General features: G+C 45.5%; 1 protein-coding gene across 1 annotated transcript in view; it reads left to right on the top strand.

The window, feature by feature from the left end:
* RBM43 (RNA binding motif protein 43) overlaps positions 1-23,155 on the top strand; it is a 265,140-nt gene extending 241,985 nt beyond the window's left edge. The window contains exon 5 of the mRNA XM_062637769.1: positions 23,139-23,155. The gene's annotated coding sequence lies outside the window, so the exon portion shown is untranslated. The remainder of the gene's footprint in view (positions 1-23,138) is intronic.
* The last annotated feature ends 1,250 nt before the right edge of the window (positions 23,156-24,405 follow it).

Here is a 24,405-nt window from a genome sequence, read left to right as displayed (position 1 = left end):
TAGATTTTTGCAATTATCTCAAGGACATGGATGTAAAGACTTTGATAGAATGTGTTACGTGAACCTATCTGATCATTCTGAGTCTGTCCATGATGCAGTTCAAAACCTAAAGGACGGAGTTAAGAAGTTGTGAGTGGAGAGTAGCTGGAATTGGCTAGAAAGTTTGCTGTCAGAATAGGGCGTCAGTGCATGCTTGAAAAATATTATTAAAATCGCATTAACCTATGTAAAAATCTCTATGTATTTTAATCAAACTTCCTTGTTTAATTGCTTGTGTAAATCGTTTGTTTGCTAAGTCTATTAACAATGTTTCGTTAGTTTATAAAGAAGGGAGAGATGAGGGGAATGCTGCACAAGAAGCTGCACCAGTAGACCTGGATGAGAGCCCAGGCATCTGGACTCTTATCAGCCACAAACCTTGGGAGAAGTGAACGGGACAAGTTAGAAAGAAGTGGAGAAAGAACACTGGGTGGAACCGAAGAAAGAGCATCAAGATAATTTCTGAGGACTGTACATTTGGAAACAGGAGGATGCTTAAGACAGGATAAAGAATGTGTAGTCAAGGGGAAGTGGAAGTGAGATTGTAATGAGTAGTGATAGCAGAGAACTATGTTTAGAAATAATTATTCAAACAAAGGTGTGTGGACAGTAATGTGATTAGCTGAAAGAGTGTGCGATTAATAAAATTGTTTTGTGATGGAAAAGTACCAAAAGAACTAACCGCTACTAACTGCTAAGCAGAATACTATAAAAACCTGTAAGCTCACTCAATAAGGGATTTCATTTGTAGCCAGAAACAGAGTCCATGCCTCAGTTGCCACAAGATCGGGCCTGGGAAAGGGTGCTATCCCATATAAAGGATGGCCCGTGTGCAGTAGGGACCTTAGGCATGTTTATCCCTAATAACACTATGATAATAAATAAACGAGGATTGTGTTCTCGAAGGTCAACGCATGCTTTTCAACCGAGCTGCGATGACAAAGTAAATTTTTGGAACCAAGTGAAAAAATAGCTGCTTCATTTTTAGCTCCCGGAGTAGCTAGCGCTCAAGCTTTGGCAACATTGAATAAGTTAGGATGTTGGCTTGCTAAGAAAACTAATGCTACAGCATCCGCTCTCTCTGCGCTGCTCACTGATGTTGACTCTATAAGACATGCAACTTTGCAAAACAGAGCAGCAATCAATTTTCTCCTCTTAGCACAAGGTCATGGGTGTGATGAATTTGAAGGTATGTGCTGCATGAATCTTTCAGACCACTCTAACTCCATTCACAAACAATTAGCACACTTAAAAGACAATATGCGAAAATTACAGGAAACAAGTGATCCTTTCACAAACTGGTTAGCGTCCTTTGGATTATCTCCTTGGTTAATCACTTTGATAGAAAAACTTGCTTTGATGCTGGCTATAATTTTGCTCGCAATTTTGCTTTTACCGTGTATCATGCAGTATTTGCAAAAAATGATATCGAATGCTTTTAATCATAAAATGGCTATGCTTGCTACTAAAGAAAACGGGGGAAGTGTTGAGAGCCTGACAGCAGAATGGCTGCAGGACAAAGGCCATGAAACTGTGCAACTAGTCAAGATCTAGGCCGAAGAACACAGCAGCAACTGTGTGGTCAATGGTTGCTCAAGGACAGAATGTATGCTTGCTGAGATAGCACAACGGTAATGCTTGAGCAAGTTGAAACATGTTGAAACAAGAAGCGGTCGCGATTGTTTTAGAAACCCCTGTGTTAGCACAAACTAACCAATGATTTTATTGTACCCTAGCAGAAATTGTATCTAACACTGAGACTATAAAAATAGCTGTATTTTGCTAAATAAACGAGACTTGCTGACCATGATAGCATGAGGCTTGTCTCCCGCGACTCCGACACATCCACCATGTTATTTCCTCATAAAAGGCTATGAGATTGGTCAAGCATGATTTCCCCTTGGTGAAGCCATGTGGACTGCCCCTCATAACCCTCTTATCCTTGATATACCTTAAGATGGCACCAAGGATAAGGTGTTCCATCACTTTCCCAGGGACGGAGGTGAGGCTGACCGGTCTATAGTTACCCGGGTCCTCCTTCTTGCCCTTTTTGAAGACTGGAGTGACATTTGCTTTCCTCCAGTCCTCAGGCACCTCTCCCGTTTCCCAAGACTTGGTAAAGATGATGGAGAGTGGTCTAGCAATGACTTCCGCCAGTTCCCTCAGCACCCGCGGGTGCATCCCATCTGGACCCATGGATTTATGGATGTCCAGATTGCTCAACTGGTCTCTAACCCATTCCTCATCGACTAAGGCAAACCGTTCCGTCGACCTGACTTCGTCTAAGGTCTCAGGGGTACAGGGCTCTTCAGGACTGCCTGCAGCAGAGTAGACAGAGACAAAGAAGGCATTCAGTAACTCTGCCATCTCTGTATCTTCTGTCACCAGGGCACCCATCCCGTTCATCAGTGGGCCTACATTGCCTCTGGTGTTAGTTTTATCTGCCATGTATTTGAAAAAGCTCTTTTTGCTGTCCTTGACCCTTCTCACCAGGTTTAATTCTAAGGAGGCCTTAGTCCTCCTAGCTGCCTTCCTACATCCTCTAGCAGCAGCCTTATATTCCTCCCAAGTAGCCAGCCCCTCCTTCCATGACCTGTAAACTCTCCTCTTCCACTTGAGCATACCCAGCAATTCCCTATTTAGCCACGCAGGTCTCTTGGCCCTCTTCCTTGACTTCCTACGTGTCGGGATGCTCTGATCTTGAGCTCGGAAAAAAGCAATCCTTGAATGCCAACCAACTATCTTGGGCCCCTTTACCTTCAAGCAGCCTTGCCCATGGGATTTCCCCTAGCAATTGCTTGAAAAGGCCAAAGTTTGCCCTGCTAAAGTCCAGGGTTGCAATTCTACTTGCTATCCTACTGGTCCTACCACACAAGATCCTGAATTCCACCTTCTCGTGGTTGCTGCAGCCAAGGCAGCCCTCAACCCTTACTGCTTCGACCAGACCCTCCTTGTTAGTGAGGATGAGATCCAACAGCGCTCCTCTCCTGATCGGCTCATCCACCATTTGCAGGAGGAAGTTATCATCCATACACTGGAGGAACCTCCTGGACTGCGGCTGGGTTGCTGAGTGGTCCTTCCAGCAAACATCAGGGAAGTTAAAATCCCCCACGACGACCACGGCCTGTGACTGTGAGGCCGCTCTCAGCTGCCTGTAGAAGGCCTCGTCAACTTCCTCACCCTGATCTGGGGGTCTGTAACAGACACCCACAACAGTATCGCCCCTGCCAGCCTGCCCCTTAATTCTCACCCACAGACTCTCAACTCGCTCGTCATCTGTCCCTGGACAGAACTCGGTGCACTGTAGTTGCTCCCGTACATAAAGAGCAACCCCACCACCCCTCCTGGCTGGCCTGTCTTTCCTGAAAAGGACATAGCCCTCCATGACTATACTCCAGTCATGTGAGCTGTCCCACCACGTCTCTGTAATTGCCACCAGATCGTAGTCTCCTGACTTAACACAGGTTTCCAACTCCTCCTGCTTATTTCCCATGCTGCGCGCATTGGTGTACAGACATTCCAGGGAGAGAGCTGAGCACACCGATTTCACCCTAGGATTATAGGAGGCCTCCCAGTCTTCATCAATACTGGAGTGCTGCCCCACTGGGGCAAGCCCAGCTACAACCCCATCCCCCTTCGAATCTAGTTTAAAGCTCTCCAAATGAGCCCTGCTAATTCGTGCCCCAGCATCCTTTTGCCTCTGTGAGACAAACCTTTCCCACTTGTCATTGTCCAGACTGGTGCCCTATAAAACCAGCTGTTATCAAAGAATCCAAAGCCCTGCCTGTAGCACCAGTCTCGAAGCCAATTGTTTATGAACTGAATCTTCCCATTCCTTCCCACATCATCAGTGGAAGATGGAAGGAGTGAGGAGAAGATCACTTGAGCCCCAGACTCTTTCACCATCCACCCCAAGGCCCTGTAGTCTTTCTTCCTCCCCCTCAGATTGTGGGAAGCAGCTTCCCCCTCACCTGTCTGGAAGATCAGCAGCGGGTAGTAGTCTGTCGGGTGCACCAGGTTGGGGAGCGCCCTGGTGATATCCCTGATCCAGGCTCCAGGCAGACTACACACTTCCCTATGATGAGGGTCAACTCTGCATATCGAGCCCTCTGTTCCTCTCAGAAGGGAATCCCCTACTACAATGACCCTTCTTTCTTTCTTATCAGAGGCAGTCTTGAGGTGCAAAGTCGACCACCTTTTCCTACGTGGCCTTGTGGGCTGGCCTTGCAGGCTGGCCTTGCCCCACATTCTCACCTACCTCTCCTTCAAGATCCAGGGCCTCGAACCTATTACAGAGGGACACCTGGGGAAGCAGGGCAGGAAGGGGGGAGGGTTTCCCATGACGCCGAACTGGAACTCGCTTCCAACCCTCGTCGTCTTTTTGGTCCCCTACCTCTGCACAACAGCTACAGGGCAGGGGGTGTCTCGGGCCATCCCCCTCTGTGTGAGAAGGCAGGGGGTCCTTCCCCTTTTGGGGGGTATCTCCCTGGAACCGTTCCAACTGGCATGCCAGGGAGTTACTCCACCAGTCGATCTCCCTTTCACACTCCCTGATGGTCCTCAGGGTCTCAACCTCCTCCTTAAGTTTTGCCACCAGGCTAAGCAGATCTTCTACCTGCTCACACCTCACGCAGGTGGAATGCTGTCCTCCCTCCCCCGGCAGCAGCAGGCTCCGGCACTCCCTGCATCCAGAGACCTGAACAGCCACGGTTTGGGACGGGGTCTCTGTCTGAGTTGCTGCAGTCTTCTTACTGCAAGCTCTCTTTCTGGAGGCGACCATATTGGTCAGCAGTCTGGGACACCAGCAACAGGGTCAGCAACACGACCTGCTTGTTCCTCCCTGCACCTCCCTGCACCTGTTCATCCCTTCCCATGGTCAGGCAGGTGCTCAGCAATCTCCAGGAGATATGGGCTACATCACGCAATATGGTGACTTGAAAGACAAATGTCATCACTTGAAACATCCCACTTCCTTCTTCTTCCCCCAGTTTTACAGGGTGAGCGTGACACCATATGGTATGGAATATCCCTAGGGTCAGTTGTGCCAGCTGTGTCCCCTCTCAACCCCTTGTGGTCCCCCAGCTTCCTTGCTGGTGGTGTGAGGAGAAGAAAAGGCCTTGACTCTGTAAGAGCTGCTCAGAAATAACTGAAATATCAGTGTGTTATCAGCGGTACTTCCAGCACAAATCCAAAATATAGCCCATACCAGCTACTATGAAGAAAATGAACCTTATCCCAGACAAAACCAACACAAGAGCCCAAGTCAGAAGCCAATTCACAGTAAATAGTGTATATGTTTAATATTACCCAGTAAAATCTACTTGCCATCATGATAGCCTCAGAGAGGTGTTGCATTGTTTATCCTGATGCATATTCAGCATGACACAAACAGAACAAAGCAAAACGTTTCTTTTGATGAGCTTTCTGCTTTCCAACCTCTTGGGAAACACAGCAACAAAACTTCTTTAAGACATTGCGATTCTGCATCACGTTGAAATGCCATAAACTACCACAAGACAAATATATCTTTTGTGCAATTTAAATGGCAATCAGGGAGCTATTTTTTCTGATTAATATATGGAAAGTTGGCGGTCACAGCAGGGGACTGATGAGGCTAATCCGTCAATGTCCTTGATAGTGCTACGCTTGATTGCTCCAAGCCAGTGGAAGAGCATAATGACGAGGAAAGGCTGTGATCAGAGCTGGAGCACACGGCCCCTTCTGCTCGAGTCATTTGGATGTTTGCACCTCAGCTGAGGCTACGTGAGATATTTGGATGGGCTCTCAAGAGGGCATTGCTAATGAAATTAGGAGCAGGAGAGGATATCTATGTTTGTGGGAGATCAGATGCAGTCCAGAAACATGAGAGAGAAAATTTAGGATACTTGTCTTTGCTAAGGGCTCTTTGTATGAATAGAGAGGGAACTAAACCTGAAAACATGAATAGCTCTTAGATTAAATTGTCCTTTCAGTGCTTCTGCAGCAGCTACCTGCCAAGGCCAAGTAAATGTAATTAAATGCATGAACAACCACCTCCGCTGTCATTTTATCAGGGAATTTGTGCCCTCAGTGGGGAGCAGGAGAGGGGGCTTGAAGGGCTGCCACTGACTATCTTCCTTCTTACACTCTGAGTGAGCAGATGCTCATTGTTTCAGGAATCACAGAATCAACTACATTGGAAAAGACCTTTAAGATCATCAAGTCCAACCTTTACTCCAGGACTGCCAAGTCCACCACTAAACCATGTCACTGAGGGCATCATCTACATGGGTTTTGAAAACTTCCAGGGATGGTGATTCCACCACCTCCCTGGGAAGTCTGTTCCAGCACCTGATCAAAGGATGGACCTGCCTGGAGCAGTCAAAGCTCTGCAGTTTGCTGGATCAGCAAATAGCTGTCATAAGATGGGTTAAACACCAACAGAGAGCCAAACTTGCATTATCTTCTGCACCCCTTGAAGTCAGGCTCATGTTTCCCTGCATTTCTCATTGCTCATAAAGGTATTGACAGTGTGAACTAAGGGCGTTTAACACATGGCAGAGGTGAGTAGCTCGAGAGAGGACGCCTTCAACACCGGAGCGGGGGGGGGGGGGAGATCAGCGTCCAGGAGCCTCACCTCAGAGCGACAAGAGCCACCGAGGGAGCCTCAAGTCCTCGACAGGACCTGCCCAGAGCCGGCAGCTCAGCTGACGAGAGCGAGCAGCTGACTCACACGGGGCGGAGCCAGGGGCAGCGGCACCAGCCCCGAGTGGGTAAAACCTGCCCCGGGGAGCGCGGCGAGGAGGACAGTTTGTGCGGGCAGGCGGGCGGGACGGTGAGCGCTCGTCCTATGAGCAGGGCCTGCTCCGGGAGCTCTGCTCTGGCTGCCCCGGCGGTGGCCAGCGTAGGCACCCAGACAGAGGGGACGAGAGGGGAGGCTGCAGTGCAGAGCTGGGAGTGTAGAGAGGAGAGTGCCTGCACTGGTCTGGTGAGGGGAGGGTGCGCAATGGGCAGGGCTGCACTCGGTGCTCCCTGGTGGAGGTCCTCCTGCAGCAGGGGCTGAGCTGCGGGATGCTGTCAATAGGCTGCGAGATGTCAGGGAAGCTGAGAGGAAGCAGGAATGCTTGCTCCAGGCCCAAACCGTGCAGGGGCCTCAAGCGTCCACTGTACCTCATGGAGGAAAGAAGGAGGCTACTAACCCAGGAAGCTGGGAACTAGTAACAAAAGCAACCAACAAAAAAAGGAGGAAGAGGACAATTAAAAGTAGGGGGCTTCCCCCTAAATCCCCTGTCCCCACGCAGAACCGCTTCGCTGTCCTGCAGGTGGGCTAATGAGGAAGTGCACTCGAGCCAGAAACAGCCGTCTGGTGCCTTGGTAAAGAAGATCTCTACTGGTGCTGCTTGGAAAAAGCGGCAGGTCGTAGTAGTAGGGGACTCTACACTGAAAGGGACAGAAGCACTCATCTGCCGGCCTGACCCAGTCTCAAGGGAGGTGTGCTGCCTACTGGGGACACGGATCAGGGATGTGACAGAGAGGCTGCCTGCTCTAGTAAGTCCCACGGACTATTACCCACTTCTAGTGGTACATGTGGGTACTAGTGATACAGATAGCAGTAGCCTGGAGAATATAAAGAAGGACTACAGAGCCCTGGGAGAGGTGGTTAGGGGCTCTGGAGCTCAGATAGTCTTTTCGTCAATTCTCCAGGATGCAGGGGAGGACCCCAGAAAGGCTAGGAGGATTGGCCAGGTTAATAAATGGTTAGAGCAGTGGTGCCATAGTCAGGGGTTTGGGTATTTAGAACATGGGACCCGGTTTAGGAGGCCAGGTCTACTGGGGGCTGGTGGAGCTGGTGTAGGGGAAGAGTGGTTTTGGTAGGAGGCTTGCCAGACTGGTCAAGGAGGCTTTAAACTAGATGTGTTGGGGGAGAGGCGCATCATTCCATTCCAACACACCCAGTCAGTTGCCAGAACCTATAATAAATGCTCGGAGCAATGTGAGGGTATCCCAGCCACTCCAGCCAATGAGCCAGCTTCATTTGGAGCTCAGCTCAGATGCCTCTATACAAATGCCCGTAGCATGGGGAACAAACAAGAGGAATTAGAGATGTGTGCATGTCTATGGGGATATGGTATAATAGGCATCACAGAAACATGGTGAGATGGCTCCTATGACTGGAGTGTTGGAATGGAAGGCTACAGGCTCTTTAGAAAAGACAGGCCTGGCAGACGGGGAGGGGAAATTGCTATTTATGTTAGGAATAGGCTGGAGAGTATGGAACTCTGTCTGGGGACAGGTGAGCAGTCAACAGAGTTTGTGGGTCAGGGTTAAAGGGAGAACAGCTATGGGGGACATTACTGTGGGGATCTGTTACAGACTGCCTGATCAAGAGGACTCTGGATGTAGCACTCTAGACAGATAGGAACAGCCTCATGCTCGCAGGCCCTTGTTCTCATAGGGGACTTCAACCACCCTGATATCTGTTGGAGGGACGGTACGGCCTGGCACAAGCAATCCAGGAGGTTCCTTGACTGTGTGGAAGACAATTTCTTTCTGCAAGTAATAGAGGAGCCAACAAAGAGAGGTGCCATGCTTGACCTTGTGCTCACCAACAGGGAAGGGCTGGGTGGAAATGTGATGCTCCAGGGCAGCTTTCGTTATAGCGATCATGAGATGGTCGAATTCGAGATCCTCAGGACAGTGAGAAGAGTGTGCAGCAAGCTCACTGCCCTGGACTTCAAAAGAGCAGACCTTGGCCTCTTGAGGAACCTGCTCAGTAAGGTTCCATGGGAAACAGCCCTAGAGGGCAGGGGCGCCCAAGACTCTTGGTTGATATTCAAGGATCACCTGCTGCAAGCTCAGGGGTGTTGCATCCCAACTAGAAGGAAGTGCAGTAGGAGGGCCAGGGGACCTCCTTGGATGTATAAGGAGCTGATGAGAAAACTTTGAGGGGAAAAAAGAGGCTTATAAAAGGTGGAGGCAAGGACAGGCGGCCTGGGAAGAATACAGGGATGTTGTATTGATGTTGTATACAGGGAAGCTAGGATCCAGGTTAGGAAAGCTAAGGCCCAGTTAGGATTAAACTTGGCTAGAGATGTGAAAGGTGACAGGAGGAAGGGATTCTATAATTACATTGCAAATAAAAGACAGACTAGAGACAACGTAGGTCCCCTCCAGAAGCTATTGGGAGAACTGGCTACCCTGGATTTGGAGAAGGCAGAGGTTCTTAATGGCTTCTTTGCCTCAGTCTTCACTGGCAAATGCTCTGACCACACCACCCAAGTCTTGAAAGGCAGATGCAGGGACTGTGAGAATGAAGACCTTAGGCCCACTGTAGGAGAGGATCTGGTTTGAGACCATCTTAAGAACCTGAACGTGCACAAGTCCATGGGACCTGATGAAATCCATCCACAGATCCTGAAGGAGCTGGCAAATGAAGTTGCTAAGCCACTGTCCATTATATTTGAAAAATCATGGCAGTCGGGTGAAGTTCCCAATGACTGGAAAAAGGGAAATATAACCCCCATTTTTAAGAAGGGGAAAATGGATGACCCAGGGAATTACAGTCTCACCTCTGTGCCTGGCAAAATCTTGGAGCAGATTCTCCTGGAAGGCATGCTAAGGCACATGAAAAACAAGGTGTTTGGTGACAGCCAGCATGGCTTCACTAAGGGAAAATCCTGCCTCACCAATTTGGTGGCCTTCTATGATGGTACTATGGAACTGATGGACAGGGGTAGAGCAGTTGATGTCCTCTACCTGGACTTGTGTAAAGCGTTCGACACTGTCCTGCATGACATCCTTGTCTCTAAGGAGAGACATCAGTTTGATAGATGGACCACTCAGTTGATAAAGAACTGTCTGGATGGCCGCATGCAAACAGTTGTGGTCAGTGGCTCAGTGTCCAGCTGGAGACCAGTAACGAGTGGTGTCCCTCAGGGATTGGTGTTGGGACCGGTCTTGTTCAACATCTTTGTTGGTGACATGGACAGTGGGATTGAGTGCGCCCTCAGCAAGTTTGCCGATGACACCAAGCTGTGTGGTTCGGTTGATACGCTGGAGGGAAGGAATGCCATCCAGAGGGACCTTGTCATGCTTGTGAGATGGGCTAATGCCAACCTTATGAACTTTAACCATGCCAAGTGCAAGGTCCTACACCTGGGTTGGAGCAATCCCAGACACAGCTACAGGTTGGGCAAAGAAGAGATTCAGAGCAGCCCTGCGGAGAAGGACTTGGGGGTGTTGTTCGATGAGAAAATGAACATGAGCCGGCTTCAGTGTGCACTCACAGCCCAGAAAGCCAACCGTATCCTGGGCTGCATCAAAAGGAGTGTCACCAGCAGGTCGAAGGAGGTGATCCTGCCCCTCTACTCTGCTCTTGTGAGACCTCACTTGGAGTATTGTGTGCAGTTCTGGGGTCCTCAACATAAAAAGGACATGGAACTGTTGGAACAAGTCCAGAGGAGGGCCATGAGGATGATCAGGGGACTGGAGCACCTCCTGTATGAAGATAGGCTGAGAAAGTTGGGGCTGTTCAGCCTGGAGAAGAGAAGGCTGCGTGGAGACCTCATAGCAGCCTTCCAGTATCTGAATGGGGGGCTATAGGGATGCTGGGGATGGACTCTTCATTAGGGACTGTAGTGATAGGACAAGAGGTAATGGGTTAAAACTTAAACAGGGGAAGTTTAGGTTGGATATAAGGAAGTTCTTTACTGTAAGGGTGGTGAGGCACTGGAATGGGTTGTCCAGGGAAGTTGTGAATGCTCCATCCCTGGTGGTATTCAAGTCCAGGTTGGACAGAGCATTGGGTGACATGGTTTAATGTGAGGTGTCCCTGCCCATGGCAGGGGGGTTGGAACTAGATGATCTTAAGGTCCTTTCTAACCCTAACTATTCTATGATTCTATTCTTGAACACATGCAGGCAGACAGGCAGGGAGCCTGCAATGCATCATGCTGCAGTCACCCATTGCAGCCCTGCTGAGAAATGAAAAATTTCATGGCTTATTGAACACTGCAAATAGTCACAACAGATAAGACACAGCTCTAAATTATTTAATTTATTTATTTTCTAGTTGTTACACACTGAGAAATTCCCACTGTGCCGCAGCCTACATAGCCATACTTGCTTTCCTCCTGAAACACAGCTGTCTGAGTGCTCTGAACTGAGTTAAACAGCAAAGCCTCCAGTCCCCAGAGAGGACTGAAGCACAGCCCTCCACCTCCGGGAGCTCACCTTCTGAAAGCCATGGAACTCTTTGCACTGTCAGCAGCTCAACAGTCCCATGTTTGATAGCTTACCAGACGTCTTTCATGGTGGTTGTACCACCAACAGTGGCATCTTCCACTGAAGGCAGCTGGTGGAAGGTATTCCCATTTAGCATTCCCTTTTGAAAGCTGCATATCTCCCTGGTGCTTGCAGGCTTGCCAGCCTGCTGTGGGGCTTATCCAGGTGCAATGAAGAGATCCTGCTTTCCTGATTTAGTGTTGCTATACCAGCAATATGTATGATGGACACATGCATGCTACTTCCCAGAGGGTGGAAGGAATCATACCTGAAATAGACCTATTCCTAATTTTTACTCTTTATGGTGTACAGCTTTCTCTGAGTAGCCTCAGTTCTGATTTACCTTCTGACTCCAAAGGGCAGGTCAGGTGTGTCCAGACAACTCCCTCTTTTATGAGCTGCATAAACTAGAGAGGAGCAGATGGCCTTGAACCATCTTCTCCATATATTGGCGTGACTTTGCCCTCCACTGGAGGCTGATCACCTCCAAAGTACATACATCAAAAGCTCCACCAAAGCACTAAGGATTATTTCCACTATATTAATTTTTATTCTAAATGCTGCAAACACACAAAAGGAAGTCTTAGAGCTAGATAATGAAATGAAATGACTTCAGCTACATTGGATAGAATTTACTATTATTTAAAATAGCATGTAACCAGTGATAACAACAGTGCAACTAATGCTGACTTCTTATGTTTTTCTTCAGGAAACAAAATGTTCCTAGATTCATATATCCCTGCTGCTGGAAGAGGAGGTGTATGTGGAAGGGGTTGCAAGTGCCCTTACAGGTATCAGCAACCCCAACACACATTGCATAGATCAGCTGCCATTTCAAGATAATTTTTCAGTGTTGCATTGAAACCGTGCAGTTTGACTCAGCTTTTCAGTCATTTCCTCTAGCCCTTAGTGTCATCGATTTTGCAGCATGTTTGGCTTAATGGCTACTGCCAAGGAAGAGAAGGTGCAGTCACGTCCCACAAGTGCTGGGAAAGCCTTGGGGTGGCACAGGATTCACTGTGGCACCCAGCCCAGGATGGGGCATGCATCCAGCCCTGGTTTGCACAGGCAGGGTGGGATGCCGGCTGCAGAAGATCACTCACCATCTGCTCATTCACTGGTGTAGAGCAATTCAAAGGGAGCTACACATTTCTAATGACCTGAATATTTCAATGCTGGCACATTTCTAATTAGTATGGCTAATTTGCTTTCAGATCTTTTTCTTTCCTGTAAAGCTCAGCCTGCTTTGCAAAACAAATGATAATTTTTCTGAAATACCTTTCTTCCCTTTGGGTTGCAAACCAATCAGCCCCAGGGCTCAGCCTCCAGCAGACTGCAACCCTGCCACCTTAAGATAGCTTCAGAAAACTGCAGCCTTTTCCTGGCAAAACCATCCCTGAATCCACTCTCCATCCTTCACCTTCCATCCTTCATCCTCCATTTTCCACCCTGCATCCTCCACTCTACAACCTCTATCCTCACAAGTTTCCCGAAGCAGGAGGGTGAACAACATGTGAGGGATGCCTCCTTCACGTATGTGATGCTTCACACCCCTGACCTGTTACCTCTGTAGTTCCTAACATGGGGTTTCTGCTGCTGGAGGGGGATCTTTCCAAAACCACCCCAGACAAAAGAGTTCTGTTTCATGATGAAGGAGCATCCCTCCCAGATACACCCAGCTCCTGTTACTGCACACCTGCAGGTGGCCCGCAACTTTCCTCCAGGACTCCTAGTGGTGGTTGTGTTTGGTGGAGGGGATGTGGTCCTTTCAGTGCCAGCCTGATACCAGTGGTGGGGAGAACACCACCTGCAGGCACACTGCAAATCAGGATTCGATGGGTCAGGCTATGCACATTTGAACAGTCAACTTGGCCCTTGTCATCAGTCTTTCTAAGCCCTTCAGTAAATTAGTGGCCCACATCTTCGTTTTATCCATCAGCGTTAGTGCAGCTTTAATTTCAGCTTATTTTGCAGGGGGAGTAATAGTTCAAAGAAAAGAATAAGAGTAGAACACAAGTGGATGAAACTGCTGCCCAGATGTTTCTCCATGGTCAGGAGGAGGAAGGTGTCCCCGGAGCACAGAGCCTCAAAAATACTGGTACGAAAATCAGAAATATAGGCAGAGCCAGCAGCAAAAGCACATGGTCACATCCCAGGCAGCCCTGGGGCGGCTTGTGCGGCAGGTATATCAAAACCCTACCTAGCGCCCCCTGCAGAGGCAGTTCTCAAGGCTGCTTTTTTCTCCTGTGCAGCAAAGAAACACAATCCATGTTGACTGAGTGTCTTTGCACTAGGAGAATTCATCTGCCGGCAGCATGGAAAGGAAAGCTTTGTCCAAAAAAACCCTGCTTACGCGTCCCCAGGCAGCTCACCTCTGCAGCTGCCAGTGTCCTCAGAGTTTAAAGCTGTAATATAAGAAATACTCATAACAGCTCTGTAGGCCATAAATATGATCCTACAGGGCCACAATTAAGCATATAACTGATCAGAAAATACTTAATGCTTGCAACAGGTTTTCCTTCTCAGGCGCATTAGATAATGAGATACTGGTGGGAAAATCCAGGCAGGCTGTTGCTGGAGTTCAGCAAAAGGACTAATGAGACAGCAAACAATGTTCCTTTTAGGCCCTGGGCTTCAGGAGCCCCAAATTCCCAACATTAGAGCTAACACATTTTAAATTACTTCCCAAGTCCCAGCCTTGAAGTCTGTTTACATTTTGGAGAGCAGCCAAGAGGTAGCTTAATGTTGGTAACAAATCCATGCTGAGACAGGATGTCTTCCCGGAGGGTCTGCCCCCAGGTTATCGCTGGGGCTCCCGCCCTTGCCCCTGAGCTAACAGGAGGGACACACTCAACTCTTCTGACACCCAAACCTCGCTGGTTGGTTGTCCCCAGTGGTGATAAACACACACACAGCCATGCAGCCTCCACCCCAGCCACCAAACATGATGTTAGAAAGTATGCTGGGCGCAAGGAAGCACTGCAGTAAGTCCTTCAGATCAAGCCACGTACAGGGGCAAGCAAGGACTGACTGATATCAAAATACAGCTGTGCTTCTTGGAAGTTCCTGCTTTGGCAGTGGAAAATTTAATACAAGTTTTGGCTGAGAGTGGTTTGAGTTTGGGTTTTGGGTTTTGGTTTGAAAGAGGGTGGGGGATGCAACATCACATTTTGCTGGGTCTTTTTCTATGAAGGTGGTGAAATCTGACTGCATTGAGAGCCAAGTCAGATGACCTTCACAATCGCACCTCCTGCCTGATAGGAAGTTGTAACAAGGGAGGGATCGGTCTCTTCTCTCAAGTAACAAGTGATAGGACAAGAGGAAACTTCCTCAAGTTGCACCAGAGGAGGTTTAGATGGGATATTAGAAAAATTTATTCACCAGAAGGGTTGTCAGGCATTGGAACAGGCTGCCCAGGGAAATGGTGGAGTCGCCACCCCTGGAAATATTTAAAGGTATATAAAATGTAAATGTGGTACTTAGGGACACATTTTAGTGGCAGATTTGTCAGTGCTGGTTAACGGTTGGACTCAATGATCTTAAAGGTCTTTTTCAAGCTAAATGATTCTATGATTCTATAAGGACATATAGAAGCTTATAAGGAAGAGGATGTAGAAAATTAAAAAAAAAATGGAAAGGAAAACAAAATACCATTAAAAAAGCAAAAATCAAAAAAGCTAACAAAACCACATTAAAACCAGAAAAGAGTTTCACCCATCTCACAGTTCAAAATGATGGAGTTCCCCATTCTTCCAATTTTCTTGTATGTGTTAGAGGGAGAAAAGCTGTTTCTCATGAAGCTTATCAGATCCCCCAGGCTTAAATAATGGTCATGAGCAATATAATATTTTTCAATAGGTTTTGATGCCTCCACAATTTGTATTTCTCTCTAATATGTGGAGGTTTATGTGTTTTCAACAAAAAAAAATTGACACATTATCTTTGTGCAGAAGCAGTGCTCCAGCAGATGTGTGGCAATACTCACAGTCTAACTAGTCATTCAGTATTGTCCCTCAGGAGCTGGGGCCATGTCCCCCATCTTTTTTTATACTTCACTGTACCCCTGGCTGACTTCAGCACTGAAGTTGAAATATATACCAGTTTGTAGCAAAATTCAAAGTTTATAGCTCTAGAACAGAGACTAGGAGTTTGCATCCCTACATTTGTATGGATGTACTACTTGTCAGGATAGTTGCGATATAAAAAAGAGGCTTCCTCCAGACCTGTGTTATGTTTTAGTCTTTTCACTCGTGTATTTTGTATGTATTAAATAAGGTATTTATTTGCGTTTGTGAGATGCTTGTCTTGCTTATTTGTTTTCCATCAATGTTGCTTTGAGTATTTCAAGCTATTTGTAAAGGAAAGGACTAAAAGGCTTATACATTTGTTGCTCAAGATGCTCATCAAAGATCTCAAGGTATCTTCCCAGATATATTAAAAAAAACCAAAAACCTATATAGGAAGCATGTAGCTACATTTCCAGAGTGTCAGAAAAATGTACCTGTTGGCAGCCAAACACAATGCTATGGCTGCACAACTCAGAGTATGATATGGTGCAGTGTGAAATACCAACCCAAGGACATGGAGCTGATACAGCAATCTAAAATCTCATACTTTAGAGAATTAGGTCATCTAATTCATCCCTTCTGTCAGTGCAGAATTGCTCCTTATATTTTCAAGTGCATCCTCCAGTGTACCATTAAATAATACAATTAATTTGGGCTAATAATATAATTAATTGGAGCTGTACACAAAGATGTCTCAAGTTCTCTTTTGGGACATCTATAATCAAGAATGATTTCTTCCTTCCCTCGCATTTATTGATACAAGACTAGTTTCTAACCAGCAGATCGAGGGGGGGCACCTATCCCACCAGTTCACCATCAACGGATATGGACACCTTCCAGTTTACAGCCCAGAATTGCATTTATGCCCCAGCTCATTTCAGAGGTAAGGCTGCTTTGGAGACAGAATCCTGCAAACAAAAGAAAGATTCCTGTTGGGATTTTTTCTTCCAGCATCACATTATACCCATCCACCATGTCTAAGATGACCTTCAGTCTCTCTGAACTTTTCCCTGGGGAGCAAGATGAAGAGGCATTTGCATGCCCAGCCCTTTTTTCCTGACATTTTCTAGCATGTAGATAGAGCTTCGTTAGTTCTACGTTATTTATTTGATCTTAGGGTTTTTATCCTTGGCTTTCATTACCCAAAGGCATTGGAAATTATTTTGAAGGCTACAAGGGGGTTCTTCATAAATAAGAAATATGCCACCTGACCCTCATTATTCTCTGGTTCCTTCTGCAGTGCTTCATTTTACATAAGCAGAATATAAGCAAAAATATAAGGGGGTAAAAAACATGAGAAGCGGTGTCACACAGACAAATGCATACACCTGCTTCAGCTTTTATGTACGGGAATGCTGGTAGTCCTCAGATGTCTACAGCAGCTTTGCACACCGAGTTGTTACAGCACACCAGCATGATCAATAGCACCATTAATCTTTCATATGCTGTCTTGTTCCATGCCCACTCCATGCTTTTTTTAGAGCAACAAAAAGATGATTTGCAAATGAAAAAAAAAACCCAAGCCAGCAGTGGGTGCATTGGGAAGGGTCTGGTGGCCTGAGACTGTCTCAGGGATGGCACAGCCTGAGTATGAGCGAATGATGCATTAGTGCACTAATGGCAGCAATTACCGTGTATGGTGCTCTTTAAGTATTATTATAAGTGTTACTTAAGAGACGTGCTATCCTCAGATAGATCCCTATCTCCCTGAGGAGACCTCTGGAAGCTGAGGGGAAATACACCAAGTAGAAATTACTATATTTAATAATCTTAAGATTTAATGGCAAAACACAGTATGTGGAAGAAGGAAGAAAAGGGCAGGGTCATGACACTATAGCAAAAAGGGTATGAGTAAACAAGCCTAGGATCTTGTGGGAGAAACAAAGCCAAGAAAATATGGGGTGTTTTGAAGGGAACTTTTTCCAAATAAAATAAATCAAATGCTAAGTTCTTACTTATATGCAAAGCACTCATCTGACAATTTCCAACTCAAAAGCCACTTAGAAAATAAAATACTCCTTCATGTTTTTAAGATGGAAACATCCCAAAGTTACAGCTATGGCACACAGAAACCAGAACCCCTCTCCAGCTGGCAAGCACTTCTGGGGAGCTGAACCAACAGAGATGTTCTAAGCATAAGCAGCATGTCCAACGAGTAATAAGGAGAGAGAAAGGCAGGGTGAATGCACTTTAACTAGTAAGAATCACAGTCTGTGAAGGCTTAAATTATACCCACCCTAAAGTCTGCTGGGGGTAACACCTCATGAGGGGCTGGAGCTGTGATTTATGTTCCTTGACATTGTCCCAGAAGGAGCTTTGGGAAGGAATGGGCTCTCACTTGCCTGCTAGTCTGAAGAACTGTGGGGAGAAAATCATCTCAAGTTCATTCACTCCTTCATTATCAATGTTAAATTTTTGTCCCATGAATAGTTCCATCACAGCTTCTTGTTGGCATTTTAGGATTAAAATAGGCAAACTAAATGATGCCTTGAAACCAAATATCAGAATGATGGACTTGGGAAATGCTGAAGTGAACTTTACAGGCTTTTTCCCAGCCCCCAGAGTATCTTGGCAAGTTACAGAACACTGTGCAAATAACTGTGACAGATCTGAGTTTATATTTTCTCTAAATAGGAAGTATTTTACCAACAAATTGCAAGCAGCTCCACTTGAGAAGATGCAAAAAACACGGTTCATAGCCAAGGCAAATTACTTTGCTTCACTGCCAAGTGGCTTCCTACACCTGCAAGGCAATGAAATGGGAAAATAAATGTACAAGGAAAACCAAACATAGCAAACACCAATTTTTTTTTTTATTTTTTTTTTCCCCAGTGGAAACTCTTATGGGAGCTCTACCTGAGCTGCTGTATGGATTGGCTTCAAAATGGAGAGAAGATACTTCTGCTGATCAGCGGTCCCAGCCTGATGCTGTCCCTCCCACGCACACTGGCCTTTTCATCTGCACAACCTGCCGCCTTTCCCAGAACACCTGCAGAAATATTCACTTCGCATATATGCAGGCAACAATTAGTATTTTCCCTGCTGGAAACACCAGCTGCCTTTGCCTTTGTTGCATTCAGTGATAAATATTTGCAAATACTGGAAGCTTCAATAAGCCAAACATCATATGTACTGCAAGAATTTATAGCAAAGAATTAGTCATTAGGACTTTTAAGAAATTTGGAATAATTAATTTGAAATATGGTACAAAAAGAGATGAACACAATATACTGCTAAGAACCAAGATGGGCTCTTTTGCAGGATGAAGTAATACCATTTAGAATAAGAAGAACAAGGCTGCTAGAGGGAGAGAAACTTGTTTACAAACATCCGAAAGGTTGGATGAATGTGCATGGAGCTGTGATTTTGCTGTAGCACTCCGGTTAGGAAAAGACTAACCGCATCCAGGGGCACCCTGCCGCCTCTGGGCTTCAGCTAAACTGCTTAGAAAGGGAGCAAGAGGAGTAATTTTAGCTCCTGCTAGAGTTATTATTATTGGTAACTGGCTGCATTCAGCACGGAGCTTTTAAATGTTACTTCCTGTTGTTGTGAGGTCCCTTGCTGGGCTGTTTCAGATGCACGGCTATATCGATCCGCCCGTACCGACCCCCTCCCGCAGCTCCGCCAGACAAAAGGGTTCATTTCACACCCAGCTGGATTCACTCTGGGGAGTACATTCCTAAAGGGGCTCCCTTGGGTCAGCCACGCATCACTCAAATGGTATTTCTGGGAAAATAAAATAATACACAGTATGTTTAGTGATTAAACCTGGGAAATAGCTATAATCTATCTTGGGCTTTTATTTTAAAATGGGAGATTAAATAGCATTGGAAAACCTATTGGAAAATCCTACAGCAGTATTTAAAAAGACAATAGCTCCCACCCTTACCCAGCAAGGGCAAACTGGAGGTCAGATGGGAGAAATATGGATAGGTTCTTTGTCCATGTAAGTAACATTGAGCAGGACACTTTGAATGATCAAGTAACCAAAGTGATTTAATTTGCTTTCCTAGGAAAGAAACTAGCCCAGAGCTTGCCAGCCTGTACCCAGGAGGAGCCTGACTAGCAAGGTTCAGGTAGAGTGAGGTGCTGCAGCCCCCAGTGTGTTAATGCCTCTTATCTTCAGCCAGGCTTGACACACACTGCTGGAAATCTTAACAAATTCACAGTCCCAGGGAGAGTTCTCCTGTTCAGGTGCATCATTTCTGTTCTGACACCTGCTGCCTCACCCACAAGGCACATGCTCAGTATTGAATCCACTTCTCTGTGCCCATGCTGGGGCTGAAAACCCTCCAGCTCTCAGAAATGCCTGTGCCCCATAGGAAAAGGCTTCAGGTACATCCTGGAAGCCCTGCACAGCCTGGCTGCATCACCATCACCTCTGCTCCAGGGAAGGTGACTTGAAAATACATGGGCTGGTGGCAAGCCAACACCGTATTTGCAATAAAAATGTGTTTGTGATAAATACGTACTCTGGCAAATGAAAGATAATGGTGCTTTCTGACAATATTTTTGCATTTTTTTGTTTTAGACTCCAAGCCCCTGAGTTAATTGAGCAAAGCTGTAAGTGACCAGGGTGGACCTTTGCAGTGTCCATGCTGGCCCCTGCGCACCCACCTCCCAACTCATGGCATACGGCCAAGCAAAATGAAAACGCTTCCTGCACACATCAACAGAAAAATCAAAGCAGAAAAGACGTTATCAGCACTGGCACAGATGAGAGATTATCACATTTCTGTGGATATAACCTAAAGATAAAAGGCAAAAATTCAAACCAAGCTGATAGTTTATGTTGCTGTAGGAGAACTGATACTGAATAAATTCATCTTTGGCAATGACACATGAAGCGAGGCATGACCTCCAGACTATCCGAGTGCTTATAACAATACAAGGACACTGATGAATTTGAAGCAGACGTCACTTTGACATATGAGAAAATCCAATGGATTCTGATTACAATATCCCATGGAGCCATAATTAAGGCCTTTATGGCAACAAAGAAAATTGGATTACATTATTTCAGTGCTAAACAGGCAGAAGATTGCAGGAAAGCCAAGAGTATAGAGTATAACAAGCCATAGATGCTTCTGACAGAAAACAAAGATGGGCAATGCAAGATATTTTTAAGCAGTCTTGTGCTTTTCAAAATTACATAGAACAAACTTACATGTGGCAGTAGAGGAAATCATACCTTCATTTTCTTTTGGTCTCTTTGTACTCCATTTTTTCAAGTAATAAGCTTCATGTAAATCAGAGGAACTCTAAATGCAATCCACACATATTCCTTCCCTTCAGTGTCTTCACAGTAAGAACCGAGTTTCCTATCACTGCTTTATTTAAATGATCCATATCACAATGCAAGTGAGGAATGCTGAAAATCCCCAGTATGCACTGCAATCACCTAAACTCTCCATTGTTTAAAACACCAAACTAACTCTGTAAGAACCAGAATCACCTGAAATAAAATTGCAAGTGTAAATCAGGCATGGGGCAGCTCTATCAAACTCTGCATTAGTTTAAAGCCCTTTCCATTACCCTAATAATAAACAGTTTGTGTGACAGGGAGGAGCATTCAAGAACCTGCCTACATCTCCTCTTCACTGCCTTTCTCCATCAAGCACAGCAGTATCTGCTCCCTCCTCTCCATCGTTTCAAAGAAGGTGGTTCATGGTCAGCAGTTCTCGTTTTTCATTTGCAGTGGTCCAAATGAGCAGTGATTAGCCTCTCGGCAAAATGTCCTTGTCTATGTATGTCCTTGCTCTGAATGCAAATCCAAAACTCAGAGAAAAGCTCAGCCCAAACTGCTGATTTTCTTTGGTTCTTTGTCAAAGTCTTGTCAAATTTCACCAACATTTAGTCAAAAATTCCTCCCAACCCTTGTCAGAATGTTGGCTGATTTTAGCACAGGACACTAAATTACAAAACATCTCTAAGTAGGCAAACTGTAAAACTGTATCAAGACACCCTTTTTTACAACAAAACAACAGAGTAAAAGTTGTTTTCAGTAACATGGTGCCACCATAGTTCCAACTGGCTTTAAAACCCCCACATTTTATTTTTTTACCATGGCCCCTTGGCCCAAGTGATGCCTTACCATGTGGTCCCACCACTTTGAGGACATTGCAACGTGTCCTCACCCCAGTTCAGCTACAAATCTCAGATACCTAAAGTATTATCAAGCCAGAGAATAAAAATCATCTTTCTCTTACTCATCTTACTCAGTTATACAGTAGATTTCCCGTGCACTTCATAAAACATGAATGTCATTTGTTTTAATAAAAGGGAACCCACCAGGGAATTGGCTTCATCTTGGGTCTCAATTCATTGTCTGTGGGTTGTGTTTTGCTAGGTTTCTCAGCTGATGGTACATCAGTCAGATCCCATCAGATCACAAAGGTGTCTGTGTTCTGTAATATTGTTTTTTCTAGTATTCTCCATCCTCTCGTACCCTTTCATAAAAAATATAAATGTGTCAAAGACTTTCCAGATTTATATTGATTTGAAATGGATGATAAACATTACATCTTCTTCACTTCTCACTGAGCAAAAAGAGCTGTGAAAAATTTCATTCCTACTTTGTTTTTTTCTCAGCAGAATTATCAAATATCCAGGTTGGAAATAATACGTGACATACCTTATGAAATTGCATGAATTTTATCAGATTATTTCAGTGGATGGCCCCACCACCATTTCAAGACAGACTTTATGTTCCTGTGTTCATCTTTTGTTTGTTTTTCTAAAAGGAACTCAGACAAAAAGAGAGGTTGTAGCCATATGGGGCAGGGGGAGAAAGTGTGCAAAACCTGTCTGAGACCTTCAAGGTGCTGTCTCCTATACTTCTAGGGACCCACCAGCATCTACTAGCACCGCCCCAGAGCTTCACCTCCCAGGTCTCAGCAAAAATCAATCGAAAGTGTGTTCTTCCCAGTTGTTTCCTTCTGTGGAGCATAAATTCAGAGGTTAATTTAAAAATAGCAGAATAGTGTTTTGGGAGGAATGAAAACATGTATGAATTCTGGCTGAATTTAGCAAATTCAGAAATAGCAGAATGTTTCCTCCTGATGCTTCATTTCAAAATGCCAAAATTGATTCACTTAAAAAGAGGTTAAACAGCAAGATTAACCCCAAAATACCCCTTCAGATTTCATCTAGATAAGAAAAAAAATATTTCACTTGAATCTACTTCCTCTTCATTTGACTACCATTTTTATTTTTATATAAAATCCATTATCTCTTCAGCTTTACTTTGCTTTCAGTATGGGCAAACTTGAGTTACCTGGAAATCTTATTTCTTTAAACATCCACAAGCCATGAATTTTAATGGTAGAACAAAAATTTGGAGAGGTATAAACTCTCAACAAAACCACCAATGGCAGAAAAAACATAACATAGCCAGAAGTGCTGATTTGGAAGTCAAATAGCTTTGAGAAAATTGCACATGGCATTATATCAGAAGTGATGTCAGGATATTTAATGTGTACCTCAAGCTATACTGGAGTCAATTAAAAAAACCCTGCAATCTACTCAGGGTTTATAGGATTGCTAAAATAGCGCTAGAACTGAATTTAATGGATACATACACTGTATATGTTAAAGTATGTTGAACAAAAAGGTCCTGTGTGTTGATGAGCCATGAAAGTATCTTATTTACGTTCTGTAAAATGAAGTAATGGGTATTTTTCTCTTTTCCTCTTTCATTATGTAGCCCATTCAGCCCCTGCAGGACCATCCCACTGAGAAGCAGGGACACAGTATCAGCTGACGAGGCAGGTTCTCTGCACAGGCAGGTTGGTGTTTGGGACCAGGAGCAGTGACATAAATGCAGCAGTATTGATACCCTCTCAGGGCATGGGGCTGTTGCCTAGTTGAAAGCACCAGACCCTGAGGCTGGCAGTAGACCTGCAGCCTCTAAGAGACCTCCAGCACCTAAGAGAAAAGCTCTTCCAGGGACCTAACACCACCAGAGATTTCTCCAACACCACCTTTCTCCTCCATTAGATATTTAACCAGGCCTTTAGTCCCTGACTCAGCCCATTTTGGTTGCTGGTAAATGCATTTCTCAGTGGTCACCATCATTAATCACATCCCTTCACCACAGCCCCCTCCACACTGGCCACGTGGTGCACGGGGAAGAGAAGACCTGGCAAAAGAATCCCAAATTTCTTCTACCAGTCCGTGTTCTAATTTTCCATGTGAATTTTCCATCCCTGTTTTCAGATCCCATCCCATTTACCCTTCACCCTGTACCCCCACTCAATCTTCTGAACCCTGCTGCACACACAAATGCACACCCCCAGAATCAGAAGCTTCCTGCGGGTCAGCCCTCCCAAACCCCTGATAAGGCTTTCCCAAGGAGAAGGAAGGTAATTGCCACTACTTTATGATTCAATTAATTACCTTGTGTTATGAGGATTATTATATTTGATTCACACAAAAGTGACTCAGATTGCACACAGAATTATTAACTGATAAAAAGTGACTGTATCTTTGTAATTAATTATTTTTTGGGGGGAAAGGATGTGACTCTTGACCTATATTCTCCTCTTGGGAGGAACTGCAACAAGATAAATTTAAATGATAGTCATTCTGGGCAGGAAAATTGAGACTGTCCCATTCTTGGGACATGGACCCAAACTTGAAGGTCTCCGAAATCTTGACCAATAGGAGCGATTCAAAGCAAAGAGCAGCCATTCCTACATTTCCATTAAGCTGTCTGTGCAGGGGTGTTGAGGGGATTGCGGGGAGGCAGATGCTCAGAAAGGGGGGTGATCATGCTCCTTTTACAAATTATTTTTCTTTGTATCTCAGAACCACTTTCAGGAATCCTTCCAGGTACAGCTGGAACCCTTTCAAGCCAGTGGAAGATCAGTTTGACTTTCGTTGCTTCGATTAATCAGCGTGGTTACTCCCCATTCCAGGCTGCTACTTCTAACCTCCACCTTTACACACTGTATCAGAGAGCTCTGCTTCACCAGAGTGCTTGCATACACACGTGCAGGGGGCCAGCAACCCTCCCTGTCCTGACGGTGGGAGACAG

Source organism: Pezoporus occidentalis, unplaced genomic scaffold, assembly GCF_034315485.1.
Source record: "Pezoporus occidentalis ecotype Australia unplaced genomic scaffold, CSIRO_AGI_Poc_V1 ctg54, whole genome shotgun sequence".
In the NCBI taxonomy this organism is placed as follows: domain Eukaryota; kingdom Metazoa; phylum Chordata; class Aves; order Psittaciformes; family Psittacidae; genus Pezoporus; species Pezoporus occidentalis.
Note: the sequence above shows the minus strand (reverse complement) of the source record. Positions and strands in the feature narration are given on the sequence as shown.